Source organism: Chiroxiphia lanceolata, chromosome 8 (genome assembly GCF_009829145.1).
Source record: "Chiroxiphia lanceolata isolate bChiLan1 chromosome 8, bChiLan1.pri, whole genome shotgun sequence".
Lineage (NCBI taxonomy): Eukaryota > Metazoa > Chordata > Aves > Passeriformes > Pipridae > Chiroxiphia > Chiroxiphia lanceolata.
Window position 1 is genome coordinate 13,755,838 of NC_045644.1, and position 16,595 is coordinate 13,772,432.

The following is a 16,595-nucleotide window of genomic DNA, read 5'->3' on the forward strand; positions in this document are numbered from 1 at the left end:
GAGCGCCTGGGGCATGTTATCTCAGAGGCAAGGAGGTGCTCAGCAGGGACTTGCCTTATCAGAGCGCTGGTTGCTGTCTCTCCTCGCAGCCCTTTCTGCCCCGGGGCTGCTCTCTGTCACTTCTCTGCTCTGTAACAGCCAGAGGCAGGCGGAAATGGGAGCCCCTGTGCCTGGTCCCTGCCGGAGCGCACTGCTTCGGAAGTGTGGGGGTATCTGGTTTGCAATTACTGTGCCTTTGGCTTGGCAGGCCTGAATGTGTGAGTGATGGGGTCTCTGCAGAGCAGCCCCTGAGCCCTGGAGGGTTGGGGAGTGCTCATACCCATCTGCAGCTTCCCCAGCTGCCTGAGCTCGGCCAACTTGAGAACGTGGGAGGGGAGCATGGGAGAACAACTTTGGGCTACTAGTGAGAACCCCAAATACTCACCTGGTTGAATGTCCAAAAGCATAGCCTGAACCCTCCTCTTTAATAACCTCCCTCTCCCAGCTATGGCTGGGAGGAGAGGGAGAAGAAGCAATTCACATCTCCCATTCCCATCCACCTTTCCCACTTTGCAGCCATATGTTGCTATATGTGGTGAAGGGCTGGAGTGGCTGTTCTGCATCTCTCCAGGACATTTGCTGGAGAAGAGCTCAGGTAGGGAGGATAAAACAGAAAAAAAGTCTGGTTTTGCACCTTGGGTGGTGTCAGTGGGACCGAGAAGGCCCAGGGAACCCTGGTCTGGCGTGTCCTGCAAGTACAGCTGCAGCCAGTAGATTGAAGTCCTTCATGTCTGCAGACAACAAACCATCAGCCACCAGGATGCTGTGGTTCTAGGATGGGAGAGGCAATTCCTCTGCAAGCATTCTGGGAGGGAGGATGCTGCCTTCCCTGCCCAAGGATGGAGGAGCTAGAGACAAGTGATTCCAGCTCAACAGGGTTCACTTTAAACATGGGGAGAGATCCAAAAGCACTGAGCACATTAGGATGGTGTCCTCAGGAGTTGTCCCAACTCCAGCTCTCTCCCACTGCCAGCATGCCCTGGCCTTGGGGAAGGAAGGGTTAAACTACAGGTCTCAGCAAAACAAGTGCTCTCTGAAAAGTCAGCCAAACTACCCAAATGCTGGCCTCCCCTCTACCCCCACCATTATCCATCTCTCTTATCTGCCCTGGGCAAGGGCAGGGCATTTCCCCTCCTCTGCTGATGAGGACCAGAGCTGGTGACAGGCGGAAGCCTGCGCTAACTGCGTGCGGGGCTCAGGGAGGCCGTGGCCGTGGCATCCCAGCTGCGGGGTGGCCTCTGTAGCTGCAGGTCAGAGATGTGGAGCAGTGGTATGGTCCACCATGGGGCTGGATCCACCGAGGGCTTCCCTATCCCTGGCTGTCTCACACCCTGGAGTACTCCAGTGGCACCTCATTTCTGTAGTAAGCATGCAGTGAGATGCTGAGTCTCAGCCCCTCTGGAGAGCCCGGCTCTCATCAAGGAGGTTATCAGCTCTACAAGGGCTAAGTACTTCTGGGCACTGATATTTTAGCCCAGTTTAGGGTGGAATCATGCAGGCCAGGCAAGCTGGGACACAGCTCTGTCCATGCTGGGAGTGAAGATGGAAGGGGGCAGAGGTGTTTCACCCAGTGAGGGCTGCAGTGGGAGCAAGGTGCCAGGGCATCTCTGGCAGCGCGTGAGCTCTGCCAACAAGAGGCAGGCGTGGATGGGCTGTTTAATTAAATGTGAAGGGCTCTCACACTTCACAAGCTGCAGTCCTCGCTGCAGCCTGAGCGACTTGGAAAAGAGACCTTTTATTAAAAGAGAGAGAGACTCTGGCTCCGCCAGGCAGCCATCAAATGGCACATTTAATTGTCTCGGCTCGTTTAGCTGTCACATGGGGAGGGATGTGCTCTGAGCTCTTCAGCCTTCACTATACATCCTCCCCAGCAGGCACACATGCTGCCTGCATCCTGGGTGCTCCTGCTGCCCTGCAGGAGGGCTGCCAAGGAGTAGGTGGGAGATGAGACTTCATCCAAGGTCAGCACTGTGGGCTTGCTTGGTGCACTGATGGTCCAGCCTGCTCAGGGCTGAGCACCGGGGCTCAAAAGGGCTTGGGAAAGCAATTGGGGAGATGGGAGCATCCTAGGGAGATGGGAGCTGTCTGGAAGACACAGGGTAACTAAATGGCACCTTAAAAGTATCTTATTTATTCCCATGGTATAAATGAGGCAGAAGACGACTGTCTCTGAAGAGGCTGTCCTACTCTGGTTTCAATGTGACAACCTTAGTGTATAAACCACAGGGCAGGCTGGCAGTGGGTTGGGATAGTTGTGCTGCTCCTTTCCTCTAGGAACGGAAGTGCTTGAAAATATCTTCTGGGCTCTGCACTATGCCAGCAGCAGGGAGCTGGCCTGTTCAGAGCGCACTTGGAGGGAGAAAGGACCTCTGGGTGGTTTTGCTTTAAATCCACTGGGTGGCATGGAGAGACTGAACTTGGGTTCAGCTGCTGGTACCCGAGCCCATCATCCTGTGGGAGAGGCTGTTTGGCTGAGTGAGGGGATGAGTCCCTGGAAGGGGAGTTGCAGCCTTTCCAGTGGCTGTGCGGGAGCAGCTGCACCAAAGCTCAGCATTCGGAGAGGAGAGGAGAGGAGAGGAGAGGAGAGGAGAGGAGAGGAGAGGAGAGGAGAGGAGAGGAGAGGAGAGGAGAGGAGAGGAGAGGAGAGGAGAGGAGAGGAGAGGAGAGGAGAGGAGAGGAAATACAGATTTTTATCAAAACCTCCTACTTCAAAGCTGTCCAGCTGAAGTGCTCCCTGTTGGTTTAATTTGAAGTGATGTTTCCTTCAGTAACTGCAGCTAAATGGTATCAAGCAAGGCTAAAACAGCCGGAAAGCCTGGAAAGGAAAGGTACTGTTCAGGAACGGCTCAAGGCAGACCTTCCCCTTAGGGTCAGGCTTGAAGACCTTTCCATAGGGATGAAAATTTCCAGTGCTTGTGTTTCTCATCCATCAGTTAATGGCATGGATAAAATCCAAACCCTTTTTGTGAATGGGAACAGGGTAGTTTCTCATTCTGGGTGCCTTTTCTCACCCCTGGGTGCTGGGGATTGCTCTACCTCTCTGAAGTGGCTGCAGGGTCTGCACTCAGGAGCAAGGGGAAGGCAGGAGATGGAGACCTCGGTGCTGCTCTGTGCATCTCCCAGGCTTGTGGTTTCCAGCCTGCAGCCTCCCTGAAGATGTCTTGGCATCTCACCCCAGCACATGGCTGAGAGCTAAACCAGATTGCAGGGGGCATCAGGGGAAGGGTCATGAATCCATTGTCCTGAGGAATCCCTTCAAATCTTCTTGGAGCAGAAGAGGATGGCCACTGCTCCCAATGCCTAGGGAATTTGTATGGGGGGGCAGTGGGGAAAACCAGCAACAGCGGGGCATGTGCTGCCCTGTTACAGCATCCCTGAACTATTAAAAAAACTGCCTGGGAGGCAAAGCAGCTGGCTTTTCCTGGGAGAGTCTGATGTTCTCCTGTCTGCTGCATAGAAACTGATTTTCCCCATCTGGCTTGAAAATGGAGAGAGATACTTTGAAGGCAGCTGTGTCCTGTCCCTGCTGGGGGCAGCAAGGCTGGGTACTTCCTGGGCAGTGGCTCTGGTCACTGGGAGGACAAAGGTGGTCAAAGTAGGCCAGCTGCTCTGGAGAGAGGGAGAAGGACATGTCCTGGGAAACAGAAAGGTCATGGTCATCTCTGTAACCTCCAGTGGCCTAAACAAGATTTTAATGGCAATGACTGTTAGCACTAAAGCCACTGGCCTGGAAGGAAAGGGAAGGACAAGTCATCACTTGCTGCACGTGGAAAAGGGATGCTCAGAGATGTCTATCTGCTGGGGACTGCTCCTAACCCTGTCTGCAAATCTTCTTCCACCCAAAAGACCTGAGTGTTGTTCCAGCCAGAGGCTGCTTTAAGGAATGGGACTTCAGAGATCTGTGATGGTGGCAGAGCTGGGACCCTGATCCCAGACTTTCTTATATTAAATCTCAAGGGGGAGATGCTCAAATACGTGTTTGTGCTTGCAGTGATGGGAGCTGACCGTGTGCTCTTTCTCATGCTCCCCGTGACATTTAGGGAAAGATCTCTGCCAATCTCAAATGGAGTTTTGAAGCTGTATGAAGAGGCAAGGAGGGAAAAATAAAATCCTTCTTCCATAAGACTGGAGTGAAAGAAGCTGTAATTTCTCTTCTCCCAGTCCAGCAACCCCACGTCCCCCGCAGCAGATCCATTCCAGCCCTGGTATGGTTGCTGCTTTCTTAACTCTCCCTCCTCCTCCTAGCTCCCTCCTCTGCCTCCCCCTAGCTCCACTCCACGTGCTCCCAGCTGCTCTAGGATGATACAGGCAGGCGCAGAGTTCATGGGAGCCGTACCTGTGCTTTGTCTTCATCTGTCACCCCTCCTGACAGTCAGATCTATCTTAAACTGGGAGCGAGAGGGGAAGAGAGGGAAGCAATAATTAACCTCTGTGCAGGCCGCTCCCGAAATGCTGCGGTCTGCTGATGCACTAGGAGACATCCCTGACACTTTTATTGCTACTCCAGCACCGTGCTGTGTCTGTAGGAGGTGATTTGGCCGGGCTGGGATACCAGAGACTTTCATTACAGTTGAAGAGCTGCTGGCACCCGCAGCCTTTCTCCGCTGGGTGCGTTAGCGGGGTCTCCCCACCACCCTTGCCGGTGAAGCTGAGGGGAAAACTCATTTTGGGGTGTTGGCAGGCAGACTGAGCTGGGGTTTTCATGGTGCAGTCCTTGGGGTGGGTGGAGGGTACAAGGTGTGAGTTGGATTTAGGGGTTGAAGTTGTTTTTTGTGTGGGTGGAATATACAAGTTTTTCATGTGGGTGCAGAAGAAGAGCTAGTGTGTCATCCAGGATAGGTAGTCCCAGTCCCAGGAGGAGCTGCCATGATGTGCCTGAGATCTAGGGCAGGATCCCAGGTGTTACAGAGCCTGAGCTTCCACTACCTGTGACAGATCCTTGGTGGCAACCTTGTCCTGGACTGGAAAGTTTCCTTCATGGGGCTATGAAGTGAGAATAGGGGCTGGGATCTTTTGGGCTCCCTTGTGGTGCTGTGCTGGGCTTTAATGCCATCTTGGCAAGGGACAGTACTGAACATCCCCCTGGGTCCCTGCAGCCTCCTGCCCTGGGTGCCTGTGGGTCCCTGTGCTGGCACTCTTGGGGTTGGGTGGCTCCACAGCCACCTCTCAGCAATGCTGGGACAGCAGTGACACTGCACAGCTGACAAATGTCAGCTATGCACCTGCCTGATTAGGGCCTGGTAGCAAAGGAGCCCAGCAATTAAAGCAGCATCAGTGGCCAAGAAGCACGAGATGCAAAGACAACAGTTATTCTTGTAAACCCAGTGGAGTCCAGGGACAAACACAGCCTGACCCTGCATGGAAATCAGGAAAAGCCAGCTAGGAGTTGGTGTCTGTCTTGGTTCTTCTGCAGGATTGCTGGGCTGTCAATCGGAGCAGCGACCACGTTTCATTACATGCTGATTCCTGTTCAGCAGATGTTGCAACCTCACCTCATAGGAGAGCTAGAGAAAATCAGTGCCAAAAGCACTTGGCAGTCAAACCCTGGGTTGTCCTGATCCAAAGTGGCACATGGTCAGGCTGGTGATGTATCAAATTCCTGGTCCTCCATGTGGGCACGCAGAGGCTGGGGAAGGATGGGGCAGCACTAGTCAGAGCTGGGGACCAGGTGTAGGTCCAGATCCTGATATGGGATGTGCTGTTGTGCAGTGTCTTGCAGTGTTCTGGACATGAAAGGTCCTCTGTGAGGGGAGGTGAGCAGAAAGGACTCCTTGGGATGTGTCTTTGGGATAGCATTGGCATGTCCTGTTTGCCCATGACATGAGTTGCAGCAGCTGTTCCTCCCCAAAAACAGTCTTAAGCAACCAGGACTGTGAGCAGGTGGGAACCTGGCATCAGGTCCCACTGATGCCCCCCTGGTTTGCAGCAAGGGGCAGCCATCTAAGGGCTGTGAGCCTCCTGGACTGGAGGGTCCATGAGTCAGTGCCATCTCCTAGATGGGAGGATGGAGGTGTCACTGGAACTGGTACAGGGAAGAGCTACCACAGGATTCTGAGCCTTGTAGGGTCTGGTGGATTGAATTTGTCAAAATGAATGTGAGGGCCCTTGGTCCCTTTGTGAGGGGGAATCACCAAGTGCTGAAGGACTGGATCATGAAACTGAGTAAGGGAAAACACAAATCTGTATCCCAGTTCCAACTAAGATAAAAACATGTAAAATTAAGATCCATTCTGTTTTTCAGTTTTTTTAGCAGTGAGAGGGGCTGAAATAAGCCCATCCACCAAGATCAGAGGTGGCTTAGCTTGCTCTTGGGGTCTGCAGAGCAAAGTGGTATCCTTTTCCATCTGCATTTGTCATAGGGTTTCTTTAAACGAAGACAAGTTAGAGCTGTCAGTGTTTGTAGGCAGGTTGCTATGATCTGGTCTGAGTAATTTCTGAGGCAACTGCAGAGGATCCTGGCATCTCTCCTAGCCCGGAGTTCTCTATTTGCAGCCTTGGTCCTGGCAGATTTCTCACTCCAAGCACTGGCACACATGCTTTAAGAACTGTCAGCCCCATAGGTGTCCCCAGGCTGTTTCTAAGAGGTCTATGAAAAGCCATCAAGAAAGACAGAGGTAGCTTCTGCCATTTGGGGCACATTCCTAGTGGAAGACAGTCTCTGCTTTAAAGAAAGTCTTTGGATGTAAGAAAATGCTGTTCATATCAGTTGGAAATGTGGAAACTGAGGCAAGGAGGATGAGACTGATTTTTCCCAGCTGAGGCAGGAACCTGGTAGCAAGCCCAGAGATAACTCAGAAGTCTCATAAATATTCCTCTTTCTAGCTGTAAAAGCATCCACTGGGAGCATTGAAGAAAACCAGCCCCAAACTTTCCATCTCAACCTTCAGGGGGTAGTTTGCCAGGGGTAAAGGGGGAAAATGCTCCTGAGCACCTGAAATGTCCAAACAGACTGCAGATGAGACCACGCACAAGTGCTGCCAGCTCCCTGCCTTTTGAGAAGCAGGAAGACTCGGCCTTTGCCTGCACAGATGGGGGTTTAATCAGGCACAGTTTAAGCACATGGGTGTTCAGCACTAATCCAATTTCCCTCCATTCATTAGGGTGGTTATTCATCACTTGGGAATGATGAAAGGCTGAGAGTCCACGTGGATGCTGGAGAGTTGCAGCACTGCTCAATGCCGGCGTGCGACTCTTCCCTTGCTGCTGCACCCGACTGCCAGTGGGGATGGCAAGTGAGCTGCTGGATGAGCCCAGTCCCTTCACAACATCAAACTGCAAGCCAGACTTGCTGCACAAAGCTCTGGGGATCAAGCCATCTTAGATTTTGTCCAGCAATCATATGGGAAACTGGCTGAAGCACCAGGTAACACATGCAGACAAGGAGCTGCTGGGTTAGAAGAGGATCTGAAGCAATGGAAACCTGTAGTCCTGCTGTGCTCCACCAGACCCTTGCATTGCTCCTGGTGGTTGATTGAACAGTAAGCTTGCAGGGCAAAGCCCATCTCCAAGATCTTGGTGAGCCCACAAAACAGTGTGTTCATCAAGCTGGTCCCAACCAACAGAGAAAAGCCTCATCCAGTGAGAGTAGAGCTATGGGGAGTGGGTGAAGGAACAGACATCCCTCCAGGCTGGTCAGAGCTCAGGTATAACATCAGCTAGAACAGCCACTGCTGAGGCTGCACGGGGAAGGCAACTGCCTTGCATGCATGTTTGCTTCTTCCAAGGGTTTGGCGGATGCATTTCAACCTCTGTCACATGGTGTCTGGGCAGACAGGTCAGGAGGCTGCCAGACCATGTCATGGCTGTGCTCTGGGACCCTGGCATCCAAGGAAAAGACAAGAGATGTTTCTCTCTGTTCCTTTCCCCCATATGTGAAGCTCAACAGACCTTTGCTTTCCAGACAAATAGCAAAGTTTGCACAAATGTCTAAGATGTTCTCTCTTGATTCCCAATTCCTGTAATCCCTCTGAATATTCCGGCCACTAAAGGTAAAAAAGTAAATCACCCTCCATGGTTGGTGTGATGTGAATGAAAGGGTCTGCAAACACTGTACAGGAAGAATCAAAGGCTGTCTCAAATGGATGCAAGTTGTGAGTGTTTTCCTGCTGCATTTATTCCCTGGTGCTAGTAAATGGCCCTTGTAGCATGGCTCACAGGGATGAGAATTACTGCCCTGCCCCAGGGAGCTAAAGGGTAACCACCAATTAGCAGCTGCAGAGATATTGGATAATTCTGATTATCATGAAGTGTCTGGGGACCTCCAGGTCATCGCCACAGGGCACCTGGGCTCTGAGCAACTATTTAACTGTGTTCTGGAGTGAACCAAACTGGTTTTTACATCCTGGACAGAGTCTGGTCCTGCAGAGTCCACATGGGGGTCTCTGCACAGAGCCCAGGAGGGGCAGGAGGTGAGAGCTGCTTACCACACATGGAGCTGAGCTCCCAAGCTTCTGGTCCATCTGTCTATCCTGTGCCCTCCTTTGCTGGGAGCTGGGTATTAACGCATCTGAGATGCTGTGTCCCCCTCAGCATAGAAGGTCAACATACGTTCGGGGCCCTGAAATTACCTACAGGCTGCTTGGTGGCACGGGATCTCCTTGCCTCTTCACTCAGCCCTTTCCTTTCCTCTGAAGGATCTTTCCTCCAAAGAGGAGGAAACCTGAACACCTCATTCATTTAGTTTCCAGCTCATGGCTTCTTCCAAAATCTCCCTGTTGTCCCTGCAGGCCCCTGCCCTACCTAAGCCCATCTCCCCTCCTTCTGCAGCACCCCACTTCCCAAACCCCAGATGAGCAGCAAGGCACTAACACCAGCACCCCTCTACCTTCTGAAAGGGGCTGGTGATTGTGTTTGATGGGAGCAATCCATCTCCATCATTGTAATGACCGTTCCCATTAATCGGCCATAAACTAATAAAGTAAGCACTTTCCCCTCCACCCCCCCCTCAACTTCATTAAGTCTTTAGTACATTAATATGTCTTACTTAGTGTCGGCTTTGGCCTCTGGTCTGATGGTTGGATTTGGGTTTTTAGGTTTTGGTTTTAGGGTTTTTTTTAAATTTTTTTCCTGTGGGGAACATGGGTTTACCTGCTGATGTTATTCCCTGCAGCCCCGAGGAAGCTTTGACAGCCCAGGTCATCCTTACAGCAGCAGAAGTATCATGTGTGTTGATGAGCCGAGAAAAAAGGGACAGGGACAGGGATTAGGGTGGGGGAAGGAGGGAGGGAGGGAGGAATAAAAGATCCCGTACACCTCCAAATTAAATTTGTGATGCCTGGCATCAGATGGGCCCGCAGCCAGAGATTAATTCGACTGATCAAGTTATAAAGAGTGCTGAGGCGGGTAATCAATCTTGGAGCTGTCAGGCGAATAGGCAGCAGTATTAACCTGGCAGGACTCGCACACACATACACACGCACACACGCAGAAGCCTTTTTAATTCCTATCACATTGACTGTTATTTCCCAGGCCTGTTTATTTTGGAAGGGCTGAGGGGGGGACAGTGGGGGGTAGTGGCTCTTTGCTCTCTCCTCCTCCATCACCTGCAGCAATAGCCCCATTCAAGTGGAGCATCGTTCTCCCCCTCGTGCACCCGCCACCTTGACATGCAAAGGGGAAGCCCTTGGACATGAAGTTAGAAGGCTTTACCACCACTTTTTCAACTGGGTTTCTTGCTGGATACTGAGAAGACTCAGGCTGGGTTTCCTCCACTTTCCAGTGGTGGTGGTGTTATTCTTCCCCACCAGCTGCCTGGCTGGGATGGGCCCCAGGCTTGTGATGCTCAGCCCCAGGCATGCACAGTCCCCATGTGTCCCTGTAGTTTCATAGAGCCACTGTTCCACCCTGGATCAGCTGCAGACTGGAGCTTTTTGGAGCTGAGTCTACAGAGGCCATAGCAGATGAATGCCAAGAGCTCTCTTTGGAGGTCTTCCTTGGGAATGAGTTGCAAGCAGATTAGCAGAGGTGGAAGCTGGGTAGCTCCCTGCTTGCTCTGAGTCTGGGGAGTGACAACCCCACTGGCAACGGAGGAGAGTTCTACCTGTATGAGTTGGAGACCCCTGTGCTGGCCAGGTGCTGGGAGAGACCTCATCTGGTCCAGACTCACAGGTGGACTGGGCAGATCCTACAGGCTCAAAGGTGGGAGTCTAAAGAGCGTTAAATCAGCTTCACAGAGAGAAGGAGCCTTGCAGGTGAGAGCAGGGACAAGACTAGCGAGGGAACCAGGAATGGGTTGTTTCCAGAGGGAGCTAAACTTGGGACAATTGGAAGGATGACAGAAGAAGCAAGAATTTGGGGGACTCAGCCAGCAGACAGCACTGCAGTGTCTCTGGGAGACTACCAGTGCCCGTCCCATGGGAATCATTATAGGCACCCAGTTGCTGGCAGTTCATAGCAAACCACCACGACATTAGGAGGCAGTGGGACAGAGCTCCTTATATGAGGAGAGCAGGATGCCATCCCCTGCTAAATCCTCTCAGGCTGGGGACATCTTCTCAGGGGATGTAGTCAACAAGTAATGTCTCCACACAGAAGTCACTGCTGGCAGCTACCAAAAGCTGTTGATATTTCTTTGCCAGGCCAAGCACACAGTGCCCCAACTGGCATCCTCCAGGAGCTGGAAGGGGACCTGGACAGGTGAACTAGTTTGCATTGGTGCTGAATGCTCAGCATAGCCCAAATGCATGGGGACTGGGAGCTGGCTCTGCAGAACCCTACTCCTAGTGGCTGGTGGCCGTGCGGACCCCAACCGAGTGTGAGTGCTTGTTTACTGAAAGGGCTCAGGTAAGAGCCATCCCTATACTGCAGCCCTTCTGGTTGTCTCGTCTGGCTGAGGGATGAGAGAGCCCTTGCTGAGCCCCCAAGTTGGTAGCCCTTTGGCTCAGAGCCATACTGCCCCACGTCCAGACAGGCTGGAATTTTGCAGTGGTCCTACAGTACTTTCCAAGGGCCAAAGCTGCAAGCTGTCAGTGTGACACAAGGCTCGAGCTGCTGGGAACGCTGTGGCCTTTCCGGGATGTTCAAGTGGTCCTTTCAGGCTGGAACAAATTGCGTGGGCAGCTGAGGGGTCTCTGAGAAATGCTCTTTGGTGGGAGCTGGTGTCTCTGCAAGAGGAGTTGCTTTCCATGCAAGATACCCTGGTCAAACATTTCAAAATCCTTTCACTCCCACAGTTTTCCTGCATATTCCCTTCAGGGGCTGTCAGTCAGGCTGTGACGGCCCCGCTGGGAGACAGGGCACCCAGCATAGCTGCAGTTTGCAGCCAGCTCCTTCATCTCTGCATCCAGCACATGTGTTTGTGCAAGGGCTGTGTCAAGGGCTGATGGGGGCACTCAGCTCCAAGGTGCTTGGGGTAGGTCCCAAAAAGGGGACAGAGTTTGAGTAAGGATTGCTGGGTGATGTGCTCAGCACCAGCACTCAATCCTCTGTGTCTCTCCCTCTCTGAAGGAGATGTGGGGGTGGATGCTGTGTGCCCCAGGGGTGTCCACATCCTACTTCATGTCCCCCATAAAGCAAAACAGAGGTGCTGGGCAGGTGTCCTCTTCCCCCTGCTCAGAGCAAGTAGTTGCAGCCATTCCATTTCCTGTCCCCATGGCCCCATTCCTGCCATCCTGTGGCACCCTGATTGATGCCATGGCTCCCTCCACCAGATCCACCAGCAAACACCTGTATCCTCTACCAGCTGTGCTGACCCTGCCAGCTCACAGGGCTGCAGGCAAGAGGGCTTCGTCCTGGTGCCAAACCGCTCCTGCTCAGCTCATGCCAGCAGATTTTGGAGCTGTTCGGTGCCAACGTCTTCTCCAATTAATCTTCTTCCTCCCTGGCTCCCTCCTCTCCTCACTGGGCCACATCTTGGGGAGGATCCATCGATCTCAGAAGTGCCCAACAAAGCATCTGGAGCTCAGATTAGACTGTGTTTCCTAGCACCTTCTCCAGGTTGGTGGGTACCAGTGCGGATGCTGTCTTCATATTTGATGGTATTATTAACACGGGGAAAGGAGAAGGGGGGGGGGAAACAAAGCACTAATTGATCTGGTAATAAAGTTAATAGAAGCTCTTATGAGCTTACCCATTAAGAATAATTAAGGAAGGGTGAGTTAGGGGAGGAGAGTGAAGGGAAATCCACCAAGTCTGGGGTGGGCTCGCTTGGTGAGGATTTAGAGAAGCTCCTCCACCCCACACCTTTTTGCCCTTGGCCTTCACCCCCAACCACTCTTCTGTCCCTGCTCCCAAGGTCCCAGGCAGGTCTGACTTCTCTAGCTGGAACTGGGACAGCTGAGAGCACAAGTCACTCAGACCTGGGAGGTGTGAGGTTGGGACCTTCCCTGTCAGTACCAAATAAGGTGGTGGTCCAATATGAACTTGGTGGGGACGGTGACCAGAAAGAGGGTAAACTTCTTCCAAAGATCTCCCAGAAGAATGTAAGCACCAGTTTTTGCCATACTTTTCAGGGACGCCAGGACTGCCCTGGCTCAGAGGCTGGCTTGGCAGGAGCAGCATCCCTGTGCCAGGCTATGGTCATTACGGACTCTCCAAGCTGGGAAAGGCTATGAGGCATCCTGGGCTGGAGACAGGATGGCTGAGCTCTGGCATAGAGAAAAAAAGACAGCCTCCAAGCCCTTTGTAAACACAATTGCCGAAAGAAGAAAAGAGCAGCTCGGTGGGGTCAGGGGTTAATACAGACAGGGCTGCTGCTACAAACGGCAGGGAAAACAGGTGGGATTTCAGTGGCTGATAAGAGAAGGCAGCAGGGACAGGTGGGGCTGTGAGTTGGCAGAGGCAGGATCAGTCTGGCTGTGGGGTAAGGGGCTGTACGGTACCTGGAGGCAACGGAGAGTAAACCTCCTGTTCCTTCTCTGCTCATGTGACTGCAGGCAGTGTGGCGTAGGCTGCCCATGGCATGCCCTCCCTGAACTCCTGGAGACACCATTCCCTGCTTTCCCCACCTTGCAGGGCTCCCTGTAAGTGTGTGCTTGGCTTGGCTGATGCTGCCAGCTACCAGCACTTAGCTGGATTCCAGGGAGCTGGGCAGCATGTGCCAAATAAACAAGAAATTCAGAGGATGAATGTGATGCTGCAGCTCTGTCTACAGCAAACAGCTATCGCCAGGTGCTGAGCAGTGAGAATATCCGGGGACCCTCGGCCGTGCTGGCCCCAGCTGCTGCCACATGTGAGATGGGGCTGGAGGCAGCAAGTAAGGACCTACCTTCCTTTGTGGCCCTGTCCCGCAGCAGTACATCAGTACCCCAGGTTTGCTCTGCCTGTGAGCTGCCCCAAAGAAGGACAAAGTCCCCCCAGCACCCAGCAACTCAGTCTGCTCCTGGCCTGCTCCCAGTCCATCCATCTGCAACCAGCTGGAACATGCAGCCAGAGTAGGCCTGCAGGGCAGGCGGATGTGTGGTTATTTTGAGTGGCAGGTGGATTTTGCTGCAGGTGCTGAAAAGCAGATACCAGGTAGTGGGGCTGGACTGGCTCCCCTCCCACCACTGCATGGCAGCTCTCCCCAGCACTGACCCCCAGCCCAGATGCCTACGCTTGCCCCTGCTCTTGGCTTTTCAGCTCAGCTCTGTCCCTCTCTGCCCATCCCTTGATCACTCTGTGGATGCAGTGCTGTACATGTGGGTTTCTGGGCAGCCCTGCCAAACCCATGCATGACATTGACTTCTGTCCTGCCTGTACTACATAAAGGGTGGCTTCATCCTCATGTGAGCAGCATGGCAGCCCTGAGACCCCTGGTCACAGGAAGAAATGGGCTGAATTCTCCTGCCAGTGAGGTGTAAGGAGGAGCTGGTGCCCAGGCTGAGTATGGGGACATGGCAGGTGCACCCAACCCAGCTCAGGACTGGCTGCATGCAGCGTCCATGGGAGGATGAAGCCTGCCTGCCTGCCCTGGTGCTCCCCAGGCTGACACAGCAGGTGACTCTGTGTTTGTTTGCTTTGAGAAAAGGAGTGAAACCAGATCCAGCCATGCTGCTGTTTGTGGTGATGCTCTGATCCAAACACAGAGGACATGGTAAACAGAGGCAGGATTCCAGTGCTCATGGAGAGACCATGTCCCTTCTGTGAGTGCCTTGGCCACAGGGAAACATCTCCAAGCCACTTCTCAGGGCGTCCATCTCTGTCCCTCCTACCCCCACCTGCAGCCACTCAGTCTGGAGCAGAAAATCCCTTTTTTTTGCGATTTTGAAGCACTGCCATGTGATGTGCTGGATACCAACACATGAGGTCCAGGCTGGTCGTGTGACCCTGCAGAGGTTCCTGGATGCCCCTGCCACTTCAGCCTACGTGACTGGCAGAGAGTCCCCATGAGGAGATCAGTGACATCTTAAAAGCTGCTGCAACACTAGCCGGTGGCTTTGAAACACCCATATGCTCTACCAAGCCCTGGGGAGGGCAGCCAGGGCCAGCAGGCTCCAAATATTGATCATGGCCAGGATGTTCACAGAACATCTTTCAAGCCCTGCCACTGGGGAGAGCCATGGCCAGATGTCACTGCTTTAAACACCTCCGTGTGTAGGAAGAAGTGGTACCTGTTCCTTGGAGCTTAAATAACTCAGATCAGCCCCTTGTGTCACCCATGGGTGACAGAGCCACCCCTTGCCATGGCAGACTGGGCATGTCCTGTGCAATTGTGAATCACCTCTGCACAGAGATGATACCTTTTCTCCCTTGTGAATACAGGCTAACTAATGGGGCTTGGGATCCTTTGTGAGGGTAATCTTGAGCAGTGATTTACATTTAATTAGCCAAATGAATATGGAAATAGACTCTGCCCAAGAGCCTACTAATAACTTTCTGTGTTAATGGTTTGGGCTAATATAACTCCTCCCTGGAAGATCAGTGTGCTGTGCTGTAGGAAACAAGGGCCCAGCCAGGCTGCAGGGAGAACTGGAGTTGGACATGCCAGTGAACAGGGCAGGGTTTTTGCTGCCAAGCAGTCAGTGACTATGGACTGTCCCCTTCTTTTCAATGGGTGCTGCGGGTCTGATGTGATCAAGGCTCTAAAATATGTAGTTACAGCCACGTGGATACGGCTTAGTGGTGGCTTTCCTGGTCCTAATTTTGTTGTTGCATTGATTAATAAGATCTAGAACTGAAAAAACAGGCATTTTGTTATTGAGGTCCATAACACAAGAGGAAGGAGTCCAGTATGACTACAACAGGAATATCAAACAGTGAAAAATAGTCTCTGTGCAGAGTCAGCCCAGGAACTGGATTCAAACCACGTCACATCTGATACCTGTGAGCTTAGTAAGGGCTTGGCTACTCTTTGGACCCTCCAGCAAATGTTAAGTTGTTGGTTGTTGGAAACAAACCAGGTGGTACTCACAGAGCACAGGGGGAAGCCTGCCCCAAAAGGGCAAAGCTCCCAGGCCAGCCTGGAAGTAAGTGTGTCACAAGCAGCAGTGCTGGACAGGGTGAAAAAAGGGCATTCAGAGTCAGGTGTTATCAAGGAAGTGAAATAACATTCAGTTCATTAATTTATGTTAATGAATTGTTAGTTATCTAATGGTAATCAAGCCAGATGTTGCATTTTTTTTAATTTATTTTTAAAATGATTTCTGCAGCCCAAGCTAGTCTGCTCCCAGGGCATCAGAGGGCTGGTCTGACAAACCTGCAGATTTGTGTGATGGACGTGACCTAAGAACCAGCTTTGAAGGCTTTGCACTAAAACATAAATGCACGGGGATGTCAGATGATGCCTGATTTTTGTGTGTGTTTGGTTTCTTAACCTGTCTGAACCCCATTAAACCTGATAAAGGCTAATATGGGTTGGATCCACTTAAAATGTCTTACAGTGGCTTGGGGTCTCCCCAGTCAGTCTTGTCTCTGATTTCTTGCTGCCCAGGAGCCCCCCAACATCTGTAATCGAATGTGAGGGCTTCTGTCCACAGGAGCAGTGCTGCGTTAATCACTGCAACCTGATGGAGCCAGGCCGATAGATCTTCCCAGCATGTAAAAGAACTCGTGTTAATCACTGTTTGTGATTTATCCTTTTCTCTGTCTCGTACACGAATTATTCAGGATGATGCTGGGAGAAACTGGGTCAAGGAAAGCCATGAGAAAGTCCCATGGCTGGTGTGGGTGGCCCCACTCACCCAGCTGGGAGGGTAGAGCGGGATTCAGTGGGGTTCTCCCTCTGGTCCTGGGCACATCCAGGTTGGGGAGGTGCTTGGCTGGGGTCTTCACTCTCACAGGGGCCACTGGAAATTAATTGCACAGTTGACAGCCGTGTGCTGAACTCTTTGGGCTTCTCCACCTGGGCTTCTCGGGACAGGCTCTCCTCCCATCTGTCTTTGTGCTGGCTGCAGGGCTGTGTCCATCATTGGCGCCGCATTTGTTTTGCTGTGGGTATTTTTCTTTAGCCCCAATTACACTCAGGCTTACACCAAAACAAACAAGCCCTGGGATGTGGAGGTACCTGGCTGGCTCAGACAGGCTGGTGCCGCGGCTGCCCCAGGGCTGATAAAGGACCCGTGGTGTCACTGCGCTGGAGTCTGGGCTTGAAAAACGTGACGTGGTTTTTCTTGACAATTAATCACTGGGGAGTGAGCAGC